The sequence below is a fragment of the Equus przewalskii genome, chromosome 17, assembly GCF_037783145.1.
Source record: "Equus przewalskii isolate Varuska chromosome 17, EquPr2, whole genome shotgun sequence".
In the NCBI taxonomy this organism is placed as follows: Eukaryota; Metazoa; Chordata; class Mammalia; order Perissodactyla; family Equidae; genus Equus; species Equus przewalskii.
In genome coordinates this window covers 41,031,740-41,053,755 of record NC_091847.1, presented here as the reverse complement: position 1 = coordinate 41,053,755, position 22,016 = coordinate 41,031,740, and the positions used below count along the sequence as shown (strand labels likewise).

The 22,016-nt window shown below is 39.5% G+C and overlaps 1 long non-coding RNA gene across 2 annotated transcripts in view; it reads left to right on the top strand.

The window, feature by feature from the left end:
- The window catches only part of LOC139076798 (uncharacterized), a 71,168-nt gene extending 55,324 nt beyond the window's left edge, over positions 1–15,844 (top strand). For both annotated transcript variants that reach the window (XR_011528764.1, XR_011528765.1), the window contains exons 2-4: positions 7,874–7,959; positions 8,399–8,456; positions 15,082–15,844. This is a non-coding gene — a long non-coding RNA (uncharacterized lncRNA). The remainder of the gene's footprint in view (positions 1–7,873; positions 7,960–8,398; positions 8,457–15,081) is intronic.
- Positions 15,845–22,016: the final 6,172 nt, after the last annotated feature.

Here is a 22,016-nt window from a genome sequence, read left to right as displayed (position 1 = left end):
TCCCATCTTGTCCAAGCCTCATCTACAGTTTTGTCCATGCCTAAACCAATTTTAGCTAAAAGTAAGACGTGGTGACCAAAAGCAAGGTCCAAAACCAAAGCCTTCTCAAGAGTTTCCCTCTCAACACAACTCCACTTGGAAGAACAAGTATGGAGGACATACAAAAGTTGTTGTATAGCAAGAGCTCATGTGAACAAGCGAAAAATAGGTTGATAGAGGGCAGTTCTTTAAAAATACTTGGAAGGGGTAAAGGGGCAAATTTGAACGATGACAGATGGCAACCAGACTTTTGGTGGTGAACACGATGTAGGCCATACAAAAGTCAAAATATAACAATGAATACCTGAAACTTATATAATGTTATAAACTAATGTTGCCACAATGAAAAAATACTTTGGGTACAAGCTTAATTGTTGTGGCATAGATATTTTATTACCTCAGACTGCTAACATTTATTGAGTACCCTGGGATAAAGGTGAAAATGTAATAATTCCTGCCCCCAAGGATATCACATTATAGTGGAAAACACTGACATTGGGAACAGATATTTAGAACATTCTACAGCATTTCAGAAAACTATTGTTCTTCCTATTTTGCATGGAAAGAAACTACCTAAATCTTAAAAAGATTAAAAAATTGTGCCAGGGTTACAAGACTAATACATGGCAGCAAGTGCGCCAGGATCCACATAGAAAGAAAGGAGATGAAGAGTTTTCAAAGTGCTTAAGAAGGAGAAATTAGTCACAGACTTCCTCTTATCTGCAGGAGCTCCTCCCAAGTTTCCGATAATATTTTTAACACATAAACTTGCATTTTATTCAGACAACTGGAAAATAATTTCCTGTTGACCAACTGAGTATTTTCCCTGAAAAGTTAGTACAAAAGGAATGTAACACAGTCCCTAATTATTAAGGTGGTGAGAAAATAGTAAATACTGGGTGTGTTGGTAGTAATGTGTGTGTGCACAATATTCCATTTATTCTGAACATATCTCCATCTTGTTCCTATATCATGTGTCTTATGAACTCAGACTCTTGGTCAGAACACATCCTGACAAGACAGTTAAACATAAACAAAGAGCTCTGTAACAAGTGCAACAAGAAGAGCATCATTTTTTTGTGAGCACACTTTGATACTCCGTGGAGAAATGCATTGCCCCCAGGTGAGGTTCTCTGTTTTCCTAGATGTCTCTAAACTGTAGTCTTACTTATAAAAAAAATAATATCTTGGTGTGTGTTCTAGAATTAGGCATTTAAGAATATCAACATGAAAGTGCTTACATTTACTGCACTAAATTAAATAGGTTATTAACTTAGAATAGTATTTCTCTGCATTTCTTTTCCAGTTCAGCCCCTTGAGCACAGTTAGCATCCACCTAGCATTTATGAGTGATAATGCCTAGCAGCATATGGCAAAGATTTGAATGTGACAGCAAACAAACAAGAGTCGCACATCAGGCATACAGCATATATATTGTTTGCCTTCTGAAGTCATGTCTTGACCAGCCTATATATTTGGGAAAAATCACTGCACTCATTATCCTTGGAGTGCATCACCATTCATTCATTGACTTATTCATTAATTCAAATATTTATTGAGCTCTTACTATGTCCCAGATTCTCTTTTTGCCTAGCCAACAGCAACTTTCTCCTTCTTCCATGGGGCGTAGTCCAAATTTTAGTTGTAACATCGACTCTTGCCCCACATGGCTCAGCTAAAACTCAATTGGTTTAAACCAAACTTGACCTCATTTGTTTTGCAAAGTATTGATTTCATTAAGGGTATAAATCCAGCACTGGCCAATGGACATTGAGAAGAAATCTGTTGGAGGGCTTCTGGAAAAGATTTCTTTGCTCTTAGAGTTGCACAAGGAAGAAACTATATTTGATAGTTTTATGTGTCAACTTGGCTAGGCTATAGTACCCAGTTATTCAATAAGACACTAATCTAGGTGTTGCTATGAAGGTATTTTGTAGATGTGGCTACTACCTACCATCAGTTGACTTTAGGTAAAGGAAGTTATGTTTGATAATCTAGTTGGACTTTCAATCAGTTGAAAGGTCTTAAGAGCCAAGATGGTGTTTCCCTGAGGAAGAAGACACTCTGCCTCAAGCCTGCGGGATAAGCTCCTGTTGGGTTTCCAGCCTGCAGTGCTGTCGTATGGATTTCAGACTGTTCCACTTCCACAACCGAACAAGCCAAACTATGATAAAATAGATAGATGGATGGATAGATAGATAGACAGATAGATAGATATCCTTCTGATTCTGTTTCTCGGAGAACCCTGATTGATACACTGTCCTTTTTTCAGTCTAGAAATTCAGATGAGAGAGTAAAAACATGGGGAGAACCTGGGTCTTTGATAATGTGATTGAACTTCTGAGTTAAACAATCCTGGAGCCTCCCTTATTTGGGGCTCCTTGTGATCAGAGAAAATAAATACTTTTATTCTTTGAGCCATTTTTAGTTGGGGCTTCTGTTACTTAAAGCGGAAAGCAACCATCTAATACAGAAACCATTGGAAAACAATTAGTACCATATATACAATCATACTTAGTCAAACCTAGAGAGTTTAGGATGATGACATGCTGGTATTTGGGTTATTTTCTTTCAGATAACAAAGAACTTACTTTCTCTGGCTAGGAAGGTCAGACTAAATGAGTGCATTTGAGAGTCTAGAAACTAATTATTATCTCTCTATAGGACTGATATAAAAGCAGGAAAAGAGGTTCAGTAAAGAGATCTCCTATGGTGATAGGCTGTTTCATTCTGTGTAAGGAAATCTTGAAAACATTATCCATATTCATAAAATAATAAAACTGTCTCACTACTTTTGGAAATTATTGAATAACTACCTTGTTCTTTATTTTACACTTTTGACCTTATCAAGAAAGGATCATCTGCATGATTCCTTATTTTAATATCTCATACTGACTATTTTAGTTCTATTTCACACTCAGGATTACAGTTACAGTTAAATTACAAACAGCTGTGATTCCTGCCCCAAGAATCTGTGTAGGTGTGCACAAAATGCTTAATGTCTTCTGCAGGGAACAGGTGTTGCACAGGCAGTGTAGGCTGGAATGAAATAAATTCACTCAGGCTGAAGCTATGAAATGGACTTGGTAAGATGTGATGTTTTGAGTCACACATGTAGGAAAAGAGGTATATGACAGAAACCCTGAAAGACACAAAAAGGGAAGCCTACGTTTCCACTGTGGCATCATCCTCACAAGTTAACCATTTCTAAAAAATTTTAGTTACTTTGAATAACAACTGCACAGGAGTGCAAAATGCTAAGTGGCAGCCCAAGAGGAATGGCAAACTGCAGTCTGCAGGGTTTTCTTTCCCAGGGACCAGCTCAGGATGCTTGAGGAACATTGCAACCTCACACAATCTTACAACTTGTTGACTTTTGTTGGGTTTGGTTTTAAATGGAAGTTTAACTTCCTCATTTAAAAAAAAAAGTTTTTTGTTTTTTTAGAAATGCATACTAGACTTTACAATAGACATTTAAATTGCACTCATTTTCCCTTTCCGTCCAGTGATAAAATGGTGGCCATTGGCACTTACTGAGCACTTAACATCTATTCAACGTGCTGGTACTGGGGATACAAAGGTGGAGAAAACGCGATAATTTCTAGTGCAACAGCATACTGTAAAAGAATTAAAAACTCTTCTCTGTGGAGTGATGTTCTGTATAATTTGCCTAACAAATGTATTGCGTCCAGACTTTGTTTTCTGGGCTGATTTGGGTCCTACCAGAAGCAAAGGAAGGTCTTAGAGTCCCTTTGAACTATGCCAAGTGATGAGTCCTAGCAAAAATGCAAACTCCTGTGGCTCACACACGCAGTCTCCAGGACATATAAGTCACTTGGGAAGAGAGGATCGAATGCCTTCTTTCCTGATGGGTTAGTCTGAACTTACTCTAAGGTCTCCCCATGATAAAGCAAAAGAACTTGATTAAGCTCCTTGAAATAACTTAATAACTTATCAAGAAATTAACCTATCTATTTTTATCTTCTCAAAATGTGGTCCATCAACCATGTGCATGAGAATCTGTGGGATGCTCAGTAACACGGCAGTCCTGGGCACATAGGATGCTCATGGCTAACAAGCTCCCACAGGTGATTCTTATGTTTGATAAAGCAGATTAATAGAAAACCACTGATGTTGGGCCAGATGCCTTCTCCACCCAACTCACTGATCCCAGAGGCTAACCTAGATGGACTACATGAGCCAGGATCTCTCCCTCTCTGACTCCTAGTTGGCTCTGGTCAATGGACCCTAGAAGCTGACTGGAGGAAAGGAGGAGCGTGACGAAGATATTTATTTCCTGGGCTTTCTCTTCGCTATGTTGCCTACAGACAGCCTTCTGCAACCCCTAGGACTTTCACTTTTCCAGTTTCTACAGTGACTCATGCCTCTTGTCCCTTTGGGTGCAGATATGGTAACAGCTCCTCTGATGTTACCCGCCCTGGAGTACGACACTATTCCCTTCAGCCTGCCTGCACTTCGTAAACAGTCTCCTTGTAAATTAACTCTCCTCTAATTTAACGTGAGTGTGCCATTTGCTTTCTGTAGGAACCTTGACTGAAATACTTAGACATATTTAGTAATATTTTATAACTCATAATATTTTATGTTTTGCAGATTGCTCTTATATTTATTTTTTTATCTTTACAACAAAATATGATGTAAGGAAAGTAGATTTTTTTTTTTAAAAAAATCACTATTCTATGATTAAGAGAACGAAGGCCAAGAGAAGTTAAATACTTGTTAAAGTTCACCCCGCTGGTGAATGTGGGAACCAGAGAGCACGTCTGGCTTAATGACTCTGAATTTAGAGCTCTTTGCACTACATAAAGCTGCTGGTCTCCTTCTTTCCCCACCACGTGTCACATCACCTGATACCATTACCTGATACAACTGCAACTGAAATCACGTCTTTTGGGTAACAATGGACAACGAAAGAAAGAATGCAGCGTGATCCATGTATTCCTTTCAACTGAGGCTGGGATGCAGGCACCCAAGGACTGGGAGAGGAATATTCTCAGAGAAGATGAGCTTTTCCACAGTTGTGCATATGGTATATGCAGTTGGCTCTTACACAACCTAGTCTCTGAGGAGCTTCCCATCCAAAAGCAACTTAACCATCCCTTTCTTGAGCTCCCTCTGTACTCTAAGCCAGCATCTATCACAGCATCTCTACCACTTTCTCTGTGTATCTAGCTCTTCCTTTAGATTGGCAGCTCCCTCATGGCAGTCTACTTTTTTCATTTACTACTCTATCTCCAACTTCTTGCCTAGTTCTGGGCACACAGTAAGTGCTCAACAAGTATCTGTTGACTGCATAAAAGAGCAACTATCTGTCTAGTGCATCCATATACCAGCACCATTACAAAATCTTAGAGTCACTTTCTCCTTTCCAGTCTTTCTTATTCTCTAACCCAGCCAGTTGTCAATTTTTGTTGATTCTACTTTTCGAATCTCTCTTAGATATATTTCTTCCTTCTCATTCTACTGCCACTGTCCTAGTTCAGGTTCCCAATGCTTTTTTCCTTGTAGTTTCTTGTATTAGTTTCCTAAAATTCCTTCCCCTTGTTTTTGCTGGCACCAATGCCAGCTTAATCTTCTAGAGTCCAGCACAGAGCATCTCACTCCTCATCACAGCTTTCAATGGCTTCAAAACAATAGTTTATACACTTTAGCATATCATTCCAATGCTGTGTGCCTGGCTTCATATTTCCTTGCCCAAGCATCCTTTTGTATACTCTAACTTCTAGCCAGCCCGAACTTTGTCCTGTTTCTCTTACCCCTGGTTTCCTCCTCACTCTGTGCCTTTGCTGGTACAGTTTTAACATCTGGAATACTTTCCTTTGTCTGGTATATCTGTCTGCAAGGCTATGCTAAGAAGCTACACCTTCCATGAATTCTTCCTATTCTGCTCTTGTTCATCTTTTTTAGAAGTAGTTTTTCCTGGATTTGAACTCTCATATCGTCTTACTGATATCATTTTAGTGGCATTTAATGCTTTCTGTGTATTGGAATTATTTCTGTTACCCCTCTACATCTTACCCATCTATAGATGGTAAGGTCCCCAAGTTCAGGATGCATATCTAAATTATTCTTGTATTGTTACATATGGTGCTTTGTACGTAGGACGGATCAATAAATATTCATTGAATTAATATGTGTAATTGTACAAGGGAAGCATGGACAAGAAATGGGGCATCAGGATCTATTAAAGGTTAGTAGATGAGGTGATGCTGAAGACACAAAAAGAAACCAGAGGCATATATCACTGTAGCAAAGACATAGAGGCAAAAGGAGGATGCCTGAGCCTCTGGACACCTAGAGATGGCTTGCTTGCCTGAGTAGGAGATGAGAATAAGAGACACTGGCCATCAGGGGAGAAGACCCTGAAATTCAAGGGGAGAAGTGACTTGGACCAATGGGTGATGGGCAGACAGTGAAGATGTTCTTTATGACAAAATGACAGAAATCTTGGCAATAGACAGAAGGACAGATAGTCAGGAAAGAAGTGAATGTAGAAATTAAAAATTACTATAATTAGGTCCTGAATAAAACTGAAAAGGATGTGACCACAAAAAATGGCTGGACTTGGGGACCAACAGAGTTGACATGTATAGATGTTGGTAGAATATGGAAAGAGAGGACCAGAGGCAGGCATAGTTATGTCTAAGTTAGATCATTAGGCTGACCTTGGGGAAAAGCCTTTGATACCCAAGAGGATTTTGGGCCATTAATATCAGAAATGTTTAGTAGCAGCACTGACTTGGGAGACGAGGTTGCCTCAGAACTGCAGAAGAGGTCAGAGCAGATGTTCAGTTCTGTGAAAGGACTCTGAAAGCACTCACGGACTTCCCAGAAGCCTCTTCTTGCAGCTGTGACATGTATTAGATATCTGTTCCAAATGGGAAATACTGATACTCTAAGCAGTTTGTGTAGGTTATACCTACAGCTCTATCTGGGTCGCAACAGAATTCCCTTCCTACTGCAATTGTATGCTCTATCTGATTCCAAATCTGAGAGTAATTCAACATGCAGAATGAGGCATTGGTAACTCCTGGATTCTTTTTAGGCTTTTAAATGCTTTACTGCACAAGTCTAATTGCTCAATTTCTCTGCCAGAATCTCATCACTGGTTAAATGAATTCAGCAGTATTCACTTCAAAGTGATCTTGTGAAGCTTAATTAATGAATGTCTTATTTATAAATCCTTACAAAGAATTGTTTTACTTCAAACCTTCAGGATGAAACCAAATTGAACTTGAGTCTTTTTGCGTCAATGGCTTTTCAAAGAAATAGACTCTTTTTCTCCCTGTGGAGAAATCAGCATAAACACTATCGGAATTTATCTAAACAAAAGAACGGGGCATTTTCATCATTCCACAATAAAATGGAAATTTTCTTGGAAAGGAGGTGCTTTTCTATTCACTGTTCAATTTCTACTTGATTTTGCCTTCTCCCACTGCCTGTCAATTATCTAGGACTAGGGAACATTTAGATTTAAGTGGTGAGTAGGGTTTATCCAGGGAGACAGAATCAGGGCAAAGTTGCATATTACATTCATCTTTAAATTTCTGCTCCCTTGGCTGTCTGTGGCCTGTAACTATAGCTACGTGGTCAAATATTGTTTTTTCATATCTACCTCCCTTGGGGTATGTGGGTAAATGCCAAAGAACAAAATAGCTGGAATAATAGTTTTGAGAAATCTCTCCATGTTTTAAAAACCCATTCGTTGTATGGAAGACATGACAAATATGTAGAAATCTTGTTTGGTGCCCATATAAAAATAACCCCACAGTTCTCTGTGGTATTTGGCCATCTCCTGTTTTTTTTGTTTCAGGATGAAACAAGGTTAAATAAATCACAAGCACCATTCTACTGGAGTCAAGGTTACAGCAAAGAAAGAAGGAGTTGGTGAAGATTGAGGTGAGTGGTTGTAGAAAACAAGGTGGTCAGCTCTAAAAATGGGAGCTTGGTTTTGACAAAACTGTGAAGCAGGTAAAGACCGGCTTCAGTGTTCTCTCCTTTCCCCACAACTGCACTCCTCTCCTCTAGACATGGCTCTCGGGGCCTCTGTGCGCTTAGGTTTCGATGGAAACTAAAATTCTATTGCTAAAATGCTGGCTGATGCTCAAGAGAGAGGTGTGGGGGTAATTATGGCTTATGCAGAATCAACTTTGGGGCCCCTTAAAAAGATCCAAAGAGGGGAAACAACTTTGGCCCAGTGAGGATGAGGATGAGGTTGGGTGGGGGTAGAGAGCTTCTCTGGAAGTGGAATAAGGAGTGACTTTAAGACTCAAATGGTAAAAACTTCAGGCACTGTACAAGTTGGTAAAAGAACTGTCTTTGACTCTTTGAATCACAGGATGTAGACAGCTGCCTATCCCACTTCTTCTGAAGGTGCCGAACAATAGACGCTACAGGTGAGAGAAAAATACAGCTTGGTTGGCACAACCAATGACCCTTGTACACAGCCCCAAGACACTACATTTGATTTTCAGAATTAAACCAAGTCTTTCCTGAGATTCGGAATCAACTTAATGTTTTTCATATCTAGTTTCCAGCTGGAACAAAATTCCAAAGTGCCGGAATTCTCATAAGAAAACTACATTTGCGAATATCCAACCCAATTCTGCAGATGCCAGAGGCTTGGATGACCATTACTAATAGTCCTGTTAAACTTCATAAAAGCATCCACAGTTTTGGCATCTTGTCCTGAGAGAGTTAGAAATCCTTTGATTTTCTACCTCTAGAACTTTTAAAAAGAATAATAGAGTGGAAAATGCTTTAAAACTATAGTATTTACATTCCATGAACTTATTCCGTGTGTAAATTATTGGCCTATTTTGTAAGGAAAAAATGTGGGGTTTTTGCACAGGATATATGTGGCTATATCATTGTCATACTGTGAAAAATCATGGATTAAGAAAAGCTGTAAAGAAAATAAGAAAAAATAAATTTCTGTTTTTATCTTTCAAGGCAAATAAATATTGGATTTCTCACAGTAGGCCTATAAAGTATTTTATAAGCAATAAATCCTTAATCTCCTGCCGAGGCAGCATGCCGTGTTGGAATAGGAATAAGAGAGCAGTTTTTCTTCTAACTAGCTCTGTAATGTTAGGTAAGTGTGGCAAGCACTCTTGATTGTCTACCCAAATGCCATTCTTCTAGGCTAATAGCTCCCTTTGTTTGTCAACTTTCCTAAGGTTGACAAAGCTTCATTTCCAGGGAGGCTGGGTTTCTCCTCATCCGCATGGATGGAATCATGATTATTCTAATCCAGTCACAGGACATCCTTCTCCTTTGTCATTGAGTGCATAAGTGGTGACCATGTGATCTGTTCTGGCCAATGAGATGAGAGGGGAAGTCACCTGGGGCCCCTCTTGAAAAAAATCTCTTTGCACTTAAAAATAGAGCACAAGAAACACCACCATAATTAAGTGATGTTACCTAAAATCACCAAAAAAAGAGGCAAAGTGATATCATGAGCCTCCTGATGTGTTGCAATGTGAAGTATGGAACTGGTGGCTATGAAGTGTTCTTGAAAAAAATGTATAATTTGAATATATTTATGAGGAAGCAATCAAATCTGGATTGTGGGACATTTTATTAGACAACAGTCCTGGACTTTCCAAGAATACAATCTCAAAAAAGACATTTCAACAAAAGGTAGAACAACTATTCTAGAATATAGGATATCAAAGATGCATGATCCTTGACTGAATCCAGGATTGAAACGGAAAAAAGTGCTCTGGAAGACTTCCGAGACAAATCAGGAAATTTGAATATGGACTATATTTTAGAAAAGGCTTTTTTTAATGAATTAAGTTTCTGGCATATATAATCATATCCTGATTATGTGAAGAATGTCCTTGTTCTCAGAAAAATTTTGCTGTAGGGTCTATTGCTGAACTGTCATGAGGTCTACATCTTGTTTTCAAATGATTCAAGATAAGAAGAGAGGCAGAGAGAGAGAAATGGCACAGGTAAGTCTAGAGGTCCATAGAGCAGTAGCAACGTCATCTGGGAACTTGTTGGAAATGCAGACTCTCAGGTCCTACCACAGAACTACAGAATCCAAATCTGACTTTTGACAATATTTCTAGGTGATTCCTCTGCACATTAAGGTTTAAGAAGTAGTTCTGTAGCACATGTAGTCTGGCCAAACAGCCATATTGTTGTGTGTACATGGACAAATGCATGAGCCTTGTCTGCAGACAGAACGAGGAGAATAAAGCAGATGTGCAGAGAGAAGCAGAGGGGTAAAATCACAGGGTTCTAGACAAACAGCAAGACTATTCCAATTGCTACTCCCACATAGTGATGTAAAGCAACGACAATCAATTGTTAATCTCTCCCACAGTTTTGGGGTTAGCTGAGTGCTTCTCCTTGGAGTCTCTCATGTGGTTGCAGTCAGACAAAACCCTTGGAATCATCTTGATGACTTCCTTACATGTCTGGTTCCTGGGCTGAGAAGACTCAAACAGCTGGGGGCTGGAACAGATGGAGCTCCATGGGCATCTCTCTCTATCTCCGTGTGGTCTTTCCAAGTAGTCTATCCCACTGGCAGCTTCTGGACAGCTGGACTTCTTGAGGCTAAGAGTTCTAGGGGCAAGTTCCAACAGAGAGAGCCAGGTGGAAGCCGTATCAACTCTTATGACATAACTTTGCTTCACAAGTCATCTACACTCTCCTATCATGGTCCTGTATTAGTTAAGGCAGTCACAAAGGCACACACAGTTTCAAGAGAAGAGGGCATAGATTTCAAATTTTGGTGTAGCAGTGGCAAGGCTCAGGAAGAGCATGTGGGATGTAAAATACTGTTGTGGCCATTTTGGGAAAATATAATCTGCCATAGAGAATAAGCTCAATTCTGGACCATCCAGAGATGAGGTCCAATTGTACTTCCTTCCCTTGTGTTTTGTTAGATACCTTGTATCTTTGCAGAAAACTCACCTTTTCATTTTGTGTGTGTGTGTGTGCTAGATAGAGTGGGTTTCTGTTACTCATGATTAAGATAGGCTTGACTAATGGATGTTAAGTAATGGTTTCGGACATTCTTCTCCAAACTTGACTTCTGTCTTCGAAATGAATTCATTCAATCCTTATCTTATTCTAACAAGGCATGATGAGATTGCTGAGGAGCACATACAATCTCTTTGACTGATCCCTAGAAAAAAAATAAGTGCAATGTGATTGCCTGGTTGGTAGGATCCCTGTTACAGCAAGACAAGTAGCAAGGCTGGCCAGGCTGAATGTTGCATACTCATAGCAAGCACCATTACTGATTCGGCAGCTTAGCAGTGCTTTTCTAGGTGTGGTTCAGGAATTGCATGCATCTGAAGGACATGGGGGAGCTTATTACAATGCAGCTTCTTGGACTCTATCAGCATCTCTAGTGTATGGAGCCCAGGAACCTCCATTTTAAAATCTCCCTTTATGAAGCTCTTTCCTAAATCTGTGCTTTTCAAACTTTAATGTAAACCTGGGATGGTGTGTGAGATTCTGCATTTTAAGACGCTCCCCAGTGATGCTGATGCTGCTGGTAAGCAGATCACACTTTGAGTAGCAAGACCTTAAAGCAAGACCTCAAAGTGTGGTCCCTGCACCAGAAGCATCAGTACCCCCTGGGAACTTGTTAGAAATGCAAATTCTGAGGCCCCACTCCAGATCTACTGAACCAGAAACTCTGCGGGTGAGACCCAGCAATCTATAGTCTACCAAGCCCTTCAGATAATTCTAATACACGCTCAAGTTTGAGAACCACTGCCCTAAGCAACATCTGATTGGTAGAGAGCAGTGGTTCCCAAACACGGCTGATCAGAATCAGCTGGGGTGAGAGTGACCCTCCTATGGATTTTTAGACTCACTCAGGAGATTCTCATTCTATAGGGCTGGGCTGGGCCCAGTGATGCTGAAGTCAGCCATGGTGGGGAACCACTGGTTTAGAGTGATTAGAAGGACAATGATCCCGAGGAAAGGCTAATGCAGTCTGGGAGACAAAGCTAGAGGGAGGAAGAGAAAAAAAGGATCAAAATGGGAAACTCACAGTTACTTAAATAATTAGTATGTGACAAACCCTGGGCGAGAGGTTTTATATAATGTCATTTAATTGTCTAGAGTACACTACATGGCAAGTACTATTACCTCCATTTGATAAATCAGAGACTAGAGATAAAAATTGGTAAATAATTTGTCCGCAGTCACACAGTTAGTAGTGGAACAGAAAATTAAAGCCAAGCTTCTTTTACTTTAAATCTTTTTCCGTTTTCCTCTGTAATTTAAAAAAGACTTTGTAAGGTGGTTGAAAGGATGTCTGGCAATCACGAAGAGGGGGTGGAAGGAGACCACTATGGGCAGTGCAGTACTGAATTAACAGTGTGCATGTCAATTTCCCCACCTAAACTGTGACAACATTGGAAAGAACCATGTTGTCATTTCTTTATTCATTTATTCACTCAATACACATTTATGGAGACTCAACAACGTATTAGACACTATCCTAGGTGCTGAGGATAGATACAGTAGTGAAAAAAATGTCTTCAGGGAGGTTATAGTCCTGTTCGTCTTTGTTTCTCAGTACCTACCAAAGCAGATGTCGCACAATAAACACTCTATAATTATTGCCTTATGCATTATCTGTGGATGGATAATTTAAAATTAACTGTAGAATTAGTCATAGCTGAGCTATTGAGCCAATGTATTAGCCAGGGTCTAATTACATAAAGCTCTGATTTCCCTTCCTACTCTGTTTTATCTGGGGGGGAGGGGGCACGGAATATTGATGATAATTAATGACATAACCAGCGGACTAAGAAAGAGAATTTGTTACTTAGCAGCCATGAGGAAAGTCGTTTAGGAGGAAAGTTGAAGTAAATTCAACTGAATTGCTATAAATGAGTCCTGGGAATCAACTAAAATGTCATTGATCAGAGTTTTCCTATTGCCGCTAGTTATGTGGGTAATAGAGATTGCTGAGCGTCTTTCAAGTGTTTCCTTCAAATGTACTTTCCTACATCTTTGGCAAATTTTTAATTGCTCCTAGAGTGAAATTAGACATAGTAGTTAAGAACTTTTAAAATGAAGATGTAATTAGTAGTAATGAAAAAATAAACTTATATAATATGGTTAATTTTTAAAATAGTCTGTGAAAGATTTCATTTGCCTTGCTAATGTAATAAATGGAGTGCCTGAAGAATACTGCTGGTGACAAAAATTTACATTGTCATTTAACACTTGTTGATGTGGTCCCTGATAGTATTAAGATTCTCCTAACTAAGATAAACCATTGACAGTCCAGGTTGATGTTTTTGAGTCTCACTACATGCCTCCTTCAGGAAGCTCTTGAAAAAGAAATAGTGTTGCTGTTGTTTAGGTTTGAGAAGATTAAGAGGCAAACGATTAGCTGTCTAAGAATCTTTGAAGCATTTACTGACATTTGAAGGTTATCAACCATTCCCCAAATTAAGTAGGTTATTTACAAAAACTTCATCATATAAAATGTGCCTTCAGGTGGAGGATAGTGAAAGAGGGGATGGCATTTATGGTTACTTGACATACACTATCCCCATTTTATAGCTAAGGGATCAGCAGACATAATAAATAATGTTCTCAAGACCACTCAACTAATGAGTATCAGCCTAGGATTTCCCGACTCTTCAGCATGAGGCTGTCCCACAATATCCGAAGGAAGAATTCTTCAGAAAGAGAACTTGTTACATTTGAATGAGATACGTAAGAAGATTATGGTAGTTTCCATCATTTAAAACAAGAACAGATTCTAATATATCTGGAGTTATCCTTGTGTTCCAATGTTTCAGTCTCCCCCTCTTCCTGAAAACTAAAGAAATAATAAGATCAGGCATGGCATTATTTTCTTTGACATCTGGGACTGTAGAATGCAAAGTTTGCTTTGCCAACATCATCCTCTATGTGGAACCTTTCCTGACTTTCCTAGTGTGCTCTGTTTACACAACTCCTGTAGTCGTGTTTTTCTCATTAAACTGTGGCTTCCTGAGGGCAGGATGGTACTTTATCCTGCATCTCTGGCTGTGGAGGGAATGTATCAATAGTTCATTTTTCAGAGGTACTTTGATTATTAACCAGCTGAATCTTCTGGTGGCAGACTAGCAATTTTTTCAACAAAATTTATTGAGTACCTAATACATGCCAGGCAACATGTTAGGCACAGAAGACAAACCATCAGTGAAAAAACAGACAGCTCGTCCCAGGGCTTCTTTGCTATAGAGCTCCAGGGGCACCAATCACGCCATAAATCCATGTGTCCAGTGCAGCCCGGAGTTGTGCCACACAGCTTGTGTGGCCGTCAGGAGGGACCCTGATGTGCCCCTTAGCTCAAACTGCCACAAATCATATGATATTACGCACCAAAATAAATAAATGTGCTGTCTCTGCATGCAATTTGAAGGATGAGCATGTGTTTGACATTACTCCAACCCATCCTTAGATTCAGAACCATCTGACTTTACAAACTGCAGTGCAAAGTTTAGCGAAAGCATAAGGGAAGGACAGGAGGACCGGTCCTTCCAAAGAATCAGATTCAAACAGCTACCCTCCCTACACCATGCCCTCCCCTGCACCCCAAACATTGTCATCTCAGACAGGATAACTTTGTAACTTCGTAATATTTTGAACTTGCAGCTCTCTGTGCATTGTTTTTCTCCCTTCTCCATGCTGTTCTAGAAAGGAGAGGACACATTGTCTAGACCCCACGTCCACAGCAATGTTAGCCGAATGCCAGAGACTCGTGAACCTACTCTTTCCTCCCTTCTCCCTCTTTTGTTTGCTATTTCTCCCAATAATCTTTCATAAAACGTCTTAACACCATAGGAGGTTTCTAGTGGATCCATATACTTGTGCTTTCAAAACAACATTTTATCTCCCTGACTCACAGGCGGAGTGGAAAAAAGAAACACACCAAAACAAACCCCTACATATTCGAAATAATCTACAAGGAAAGCCTGCATTGGAAATCATATTGCCATATAATTATCCTGTTTACAATCTCTCATACATCTTTTCTCATAGAAAAATGCGGATTTGGAAACAAAGCAGGAAAATGATGCCAGAAAACCCTGGCAAAGCTCTGACCACTGCCTGCTGAGGAATGGCTGCGGAGGGAGAGAAATGTGTTTGCAATTAGGACTGCCCAGAGCAGGTCCGATTACATCTGCACGCAGCCAAGCTGAAGAGATTTCCAGGGTGAACTTGTCGTGTGGGCCTAAATGGATAAAAGGGAACTTAGACTGGGGCCATTACAAGGAAATAAACGGGGCCTCCCTCTGCCCCTCCTCGTGTCACCCTTTTCTGAGCTCATTCCTACCTCTTGGATGAAGAAGAACAAAATCACCATCATTTTAGGCCTTCTTATGTTATAATTCGCAAGGTTCTCATGCCTTTTTCAGCAATAAACAAAAAAGGAGAAATAAAATGAGTGTTGTGAAGTGGTCTCCATGCTGATTGTGATTTACAGAATGACCAGGGGATATTAAAGAGATGCCAGCAAGACTCTGAAATAGCCAAAGGCTCACCATCGTGCCTCTCTGCTTCAAGGAGCAGCCTCCATCCTTTGCTTCCAGGCTCTAAATGCACCCACCATCGACTCTTCAATCTCGCATCGATCTGGTAGGACAATTAGCTTAGCCCACTCTCAAAGGCAAAGCAAGGCGTTCTCTGCAAAGAATTAAAAGCAATTAAGGTTTCTCTTCCTTGCCACAATTTTCTAACACAAAAATGCTCCACTGAACCTGCTGCCATTCCCTCAAATAAAGACAAAAAACGCAAAACAAAAGTTTGAGTTTCTCGTTGCATCCTGATATACCTGTTGGGTTTTGGTCATTGCGGGTGTGTGCAAGTGTATCTGTATGTTCTGTCCCACAGAGACCAGTTCTATATTCTTCACGAGACTGAAGAGATGGTTTCACAGCCATTCATAAATTTATCCCCTCCCATTTCCCTCACTATCTCTTGCTCAGAGACCTTTCAACTGAATCTATATTATTGCTTTTTAAGACCTTTTGATCAATTATAACAAGTCATAATACTACTACTTTGTATGAAATCTTTACTTAGAGGCCCCTGAAGGCCTTTTAAGAGGTTTTAATAATTTCACACAGTGCACTATGCCCCCTACCACCACCGCTCTTGCCCATACAAAGATGAAGAAACTAAGAAAGCAATTAAAAAAGGGTCCACATTTCTCTAATACTGTACCTTTTATTACCAATTTATCTGGGATAGTTCTTTACTGAGCAGAATCTATTTTAGCTATCTACATTGTGTTTCTACATACAAACAATTTTTTTGCCTCCATTTTTCAGTAAGAAGATCATTTTTGTAAATGGTGTCTTTAATAGGGCACCCAGATAATACAGAACCCAAATTGGGATATTTAAGAGTAATGAGGCACTATTTACAATTATTCTAGGACAGCAGCCATAAATTGGCACTGTCCTGGGCTAATCGCTTTGTTTCTTCTCCTTGTTCTTAAGTGACTTATCTGAATTTATGGAGCTGTGGTCGACAGGGCTCTCTGGATTGCAAAACTCAATTGTTCACATAGCCTTGCCCTCCCATCCATTATTGTCCAGATCCCTTGCCTAAACCTGCAAGGTGGCCATGATAAGGAGACATCCTGGGAGTTGGCACCTGAGCCTCTCTATTTGTTTGGAGTACCGTCATAGTTTCTGTGGTGGTCTGGAGAAGGTATCCTGGACAGTCTAGAAAAAATACTGAGAGGGTGATGTTAGGGAACTTTCTTATATTACCACCAGAAAAGGGCCATTTACAAACTGAGGGACAGTAAAAGTCCTCTTTGTAAGCCAGCTTTGACCTTTTCTGGAGCCTCCTTCAGTAGTCTATCATGGATGGGAAAACTAAGGACTTAGTTTTTAGCTGTGGAGTAATCCAGGCTGTCTGGCTTCCCAATTAGTTACTTGAGGCCCTCAATTTCTGGTGACCTACTCTTAGGAAGTCTGCCCTGTGGAACACTCCTGACCTGCTGGCCAGCTGGCTCCGATGCCATAGGCTTGCATCTCTCTGGACATTTGGTCCTCATCCCCCTTTTTATTTGACTTGTCAACACAAATCCTCTCCCTACACAGCCAAACGTGTAATAATTTCTCTCTCAAAATCTGTTTTTTAAATATAAAAAGTTATTTTTGAGACTAGTTTCATTCTCATACAAATTCAGTATTTCACCAGGGTTGAGTTTGTTGGAATTTGGATTAAATTTTTTTCCTGAAGTTATAAGTCATATACCATGGGTTTAAACATTGTCTTCTCTGGATATGGGATCATTTGGGATCAATCTTCACCTCCCACCCCCCATCAAAAATCATCTTCTGTTTCAAGATTTTGTGCCCCTTTTCATGTTTTCTCAAATGAAATGGTCTTCAAGACCTTATATCTTGATTTTGGCAGACATGTTTTACTGATGGAGTGAGAATTCCCAGTAGTCTAGCTGAAGGACAGAGGATTAGTGTGCCCCTCTTTATTTCTTGAGTGCTGTTACAGCAATACCAGTAATAAATGAAGAATGCTGCTTCTTGCTGACAATTTTCAGGGACTGATTAAATATTTGCATGACATGACTATAGTCCTGAATAATGTCTGAGATGTCAAGGAAGAGCAACCCAAGCCTCTCCCTTCCTTTCTGCTGCTGATGAAAAGACATTCAGCATTAAGCTGAGTAACTGTAATACAGAGACACTATATCTTTCCTCTAGTGATTCATTGCTATCTATTTTTAAATGTAAGTACATTTATATAAAATGATAGTGTCGTGCTGTGCCTAGGCTTTTCACATTATTGCTTCATTTTCCCTTGCCATGTAGTCATGCATTCATTTCTAATGGAGATTCAAAAATCAAAATGTTATCAATTCAATTTCCACAGGTAGCTCTGGATATTTGATTCAGCTCTTGCAGCAATGAGAAAGAAGGCACAACAAGGAGATCTTCTGGAATACTAGCAGAAGTATGATGAAATGTGGTGGTTCCAAATCTCTTTGATGTCATGCATCATTGCTTCTTGTAATGACACATCGTTTGGTTGACATTGCTGGGGAATGAAGTATTCCACATAAACACGTTTTCCAGATAACTGGAGCTGACTCTTTCTCATGCCAACACTTTCACATTTTTAGCTAGAGTGTGGATGAAAATCTTTCTAAAATATATACCAGTTTCTTGCCTTCTTAAACAGAGCAGAGCAAGTACAAGGAATATTTTCTTTGTAATAATAGTGGGCTATCTAATAGGGATATTTAATAGTGCTGTCAAGCTGAGAGCACGAGGGTTTGTTTTTAAGTTTGTGTTATTTATGATTTATATCCTACTTACTCCTGAAAAGAACTTGAGATAAAATACAATAAAGTTGCACACATGGGGCAGTTAAGCTCTCTGATATGTGTCTAGAGTGTAGATACATTTTATATTGAAGCCAGATGCATATACTTTTGACATCAGGCAGCAAGAAGGACATCTTGTTTTGAAAACCAAGAAGTTGGATCCCTCAGCTGGAGTTCTATCTCACAGCAACATGGGAGTGACCTAGGAGGGAAGTATGCTAGAGCAGCAATGAAATGATCTGTGTGGAACACCAGTGTCAGCCAACCCCAGCACCCCCCTAATAACAACAGGTCACATTCCCAGAATTCTCCGTCTCCTGTCACTGACTGTGCCTCCCATCTTCCTCTCAACCCTTGGCCTCCCTCATTCATCTTCCTCACAGTCTCCAAAACCTTGTATTCTATTAGCTCTTCCATAACCACATCCTTTCCCCTCCCTCTTCCTAAGCCAGACCTTAGATAAACACCTCTAATTCCTCAATCTTTTCTTCTACTCAGTAGCTGTATAACTTAATCCATTCTTGCTTCTAATAAATAAGAGGACTAGAGAGAGTTATTTGAAGAAATTTGATTTAGTCAAGTAAATTAGTGGATTAGTTTAGTGGATTTATTTAGTCAAGTTAGTGGGTCAGAATACACAAGAAAAAGTAAAGTACTGGTGCTGTTAATGGGTTTTAAAGTTTATTTAGTGGTCTCCTTTGGCAAGAGAAAATTAATTGCTGGTTAATAATGTGAGAGAGAATATGAGCATCACAGGTATGCATAATGATAAAAGGACTTGACCATGACTGTTATTAGAAGCTATGCAAACCCCCAAACAACAATGATAAAAACAACAAAATGGAAGATGGAGATTCATCCATGGGTAGCTGAAGCTGAAAAAGGGAATTGTTCATTGACAGTTGCACAGCCTTCTCTCTGGATATTATAATCTGTGTTGTTCAGTTCCCTTCATGTGGGCTACTCTCCTGTTTGTCTTAGGGTGACTGTAAAATTGTTTCTGGTTTGGTTGTGACTATTTAATGTTTATCTCTAAGAACAACAACTTACTTGAATTGGCCCACACATAAAGCCACCTATACTTACAGGAAAAGTGTTTAGCAAGACTCAAATCTCGTGTCAAGAATATTTTCAAAACCTGTGTACGCAGCTTCAGGAAATTCCGTAAGGATTGTGAAGGCTTTCAAATGTCCATGTCATCTTGCTCCTGGCACCTCCCTTCTTTTTGTGAGGCCAGAAGTAGGGAAGCAGCTCCCAGCTCTGTGCTTGGGTCCAGAATAATTGAAAACACTTTAGGGAAATAACAGTGTTATTCTTTAGGAAAAGGCTAGAGATTCCTGATAGTTGAGATATTTACATACTCAATACCTCATTATTTACTCCATCTTCATAATGGCTAGTTGAGAAGTAAGGAATTCTATAAATTAGAATAGTGTTGTACGGTAGCAGGGAATTGGGTAGTGGGGCGGGGGGTGGCCGGGTAGGGGAGGTTACCCCCCATACTTCAGTACTTCTAATATTAGATTAAATCAGTCAAACAATATAGCACTTTCTCCCAAATGATGATTTCATACCTATCAATACAGCTGATGTAATAGCTCAAGTGAAGTCTTTTTAAAACAGGTTATCATTTCATCACTATTTTATTAGGTACTAGTGCCATTGATTGATGGATGCAAACAACGTTAATTGAACATTATGCTCTATGTTAGGCCAGGTTTATAAAGATGAAAAGAAATAGGTCTTGCTGTTAAGTTGCTTATAGTCTAGCAAGAAGGTATATCACCAAGCATTAAAACACTAAAACACAGTAAGATGATTGCTATAAAGGGCAGGTGGTATTCGCAAGACCCCAAACGACTTACCTCTTCTTTCTGAATTTGAGGTAGATAAGTAGATAAAAGTGGTTGGATAAGAATTAAAAATAGGCTTACTTGCTAGTAATGGATTGGAGAATGTGGCTCATACCTGAGGCCAACAGGCTTTCCTTCCACCTGAACCGACCTTGTCAATGTAGTGGGCAGAGCAGCTGCTCTGGTAAGTGCAGACAAAGCAGCAGGAAGCAAAAATGAGAATATGGGTTGTTCGTGAGCAGCCAGCTCTAGAGTATCAAAGAGAAGTCTCTAATGAGAAGTATGGCCTTGTATCCAGTGTCACCAATCAGAGAAGTCACTCCTCTTCTTATAGAGTAGAGAGAAAGAAGTGGAAGGATTTCTCTAGTATTATTCCCTCCAGAGTTTTAAGAATTTCCTTGGAGTTGAAAAGCTGGCCTTTTGGGTAGTATGGTATATTGCTCTACTTATTGAGTGGGAAGGAGGGGCAAAGAAGCAGATGCACGGGAAATGCAAATGCAGGGGACGAGTTCTTGCAAGCATCTTCCTGCTGATGTTCACTGAGGCTTGGGAGAGAAGTTGTGGGATGAAGTGTGTACACAATGTGCTTTTCAGATAGGAACCTATGTAAATCCTAGGTCCCTATTCGTGTGGCAAATAGGAGGCATTTGTTTGTCTATACCCTCAATAGATGTTGCTCTTCATCTGTGCCTGCGAATAAAGCAAGCATGCATATTACGGCGATGACTTTAGTAACTGGTCACACATTCATGCACACACAGTGTGACGCCTAGCTTCTTTGTGGGGAACCCACATGATCCTTTTGTGATAACTGTGTAAAGAATTTTCTTTTAAAGAATGAAATCCTTTACATATAATTTTAGATTGAAATGCAGTAATTTTTCTGCAAAGGACTTTTGCATGTGTGTTAGCTGCTTCTCCAAAATAAGTAACAGATGTGTAGGGCTCCACTGAAACACAAATATGTGCGAGGTATTCTTTAAATATGAAAATTTGCCATTTTAAGAGATGAGTCAGAAATTTAGCCTTTTATGTCTGTCTAGTTTTATTTAGTCTTGAGCAAAATATGATAGAGAAAACCCCAACAAACATCTCAGCTCAAGTTTGGAAGGCGGTGGTCCAGACTGTCTTTTGGAAAATGCCAAATGTGAACACTGAAGCAAAGCTAGGCTAGAAATAAATGATGATGGCCAAATAGTAAGTAAAGTACTACCCCAGATGCCCATGCCCCATTCTGATTCTTTACTCCTTGGCCGTTGAAATTGTTTAACAGTGTTAGGAACTTGGGCTGCTTATGTACTAAAATCTTCAAGCATATTCCCAACGTTACCTAGTTCATTGGAACTAGTTATTAGAATAACTGGTATTAGAATCAGACCTCAAAACACAGAATAACCTTAAAAATAGGATTATTAGAGATGTTTAATACAGACCCATTCAATACTCTAGAAATAAGACTTGAGAACAATTTGTCTTTATAAGACTAAGTTTCTTTAATTTGCTTCTTCCAAATTGTATAATGTATCGGTAGATCCACTTTTAAACACATATTTAAGGAATATGAAAACCTTACAATATTTTATTGAAGCAACTGTTCAATTTGCACAGATGTGCACTTGAATTAGTACTTTTCAAAATGAATTGAGAAAGCATAATTTTTGGAAGGAGTCAGCAAAACTTCATTGGCTCAAAATCCCTGTAACAGGCACCTTACTTCCTCATTAAGATGTCTCTCCTCTGCCCTGTTTAGTGAAATGACA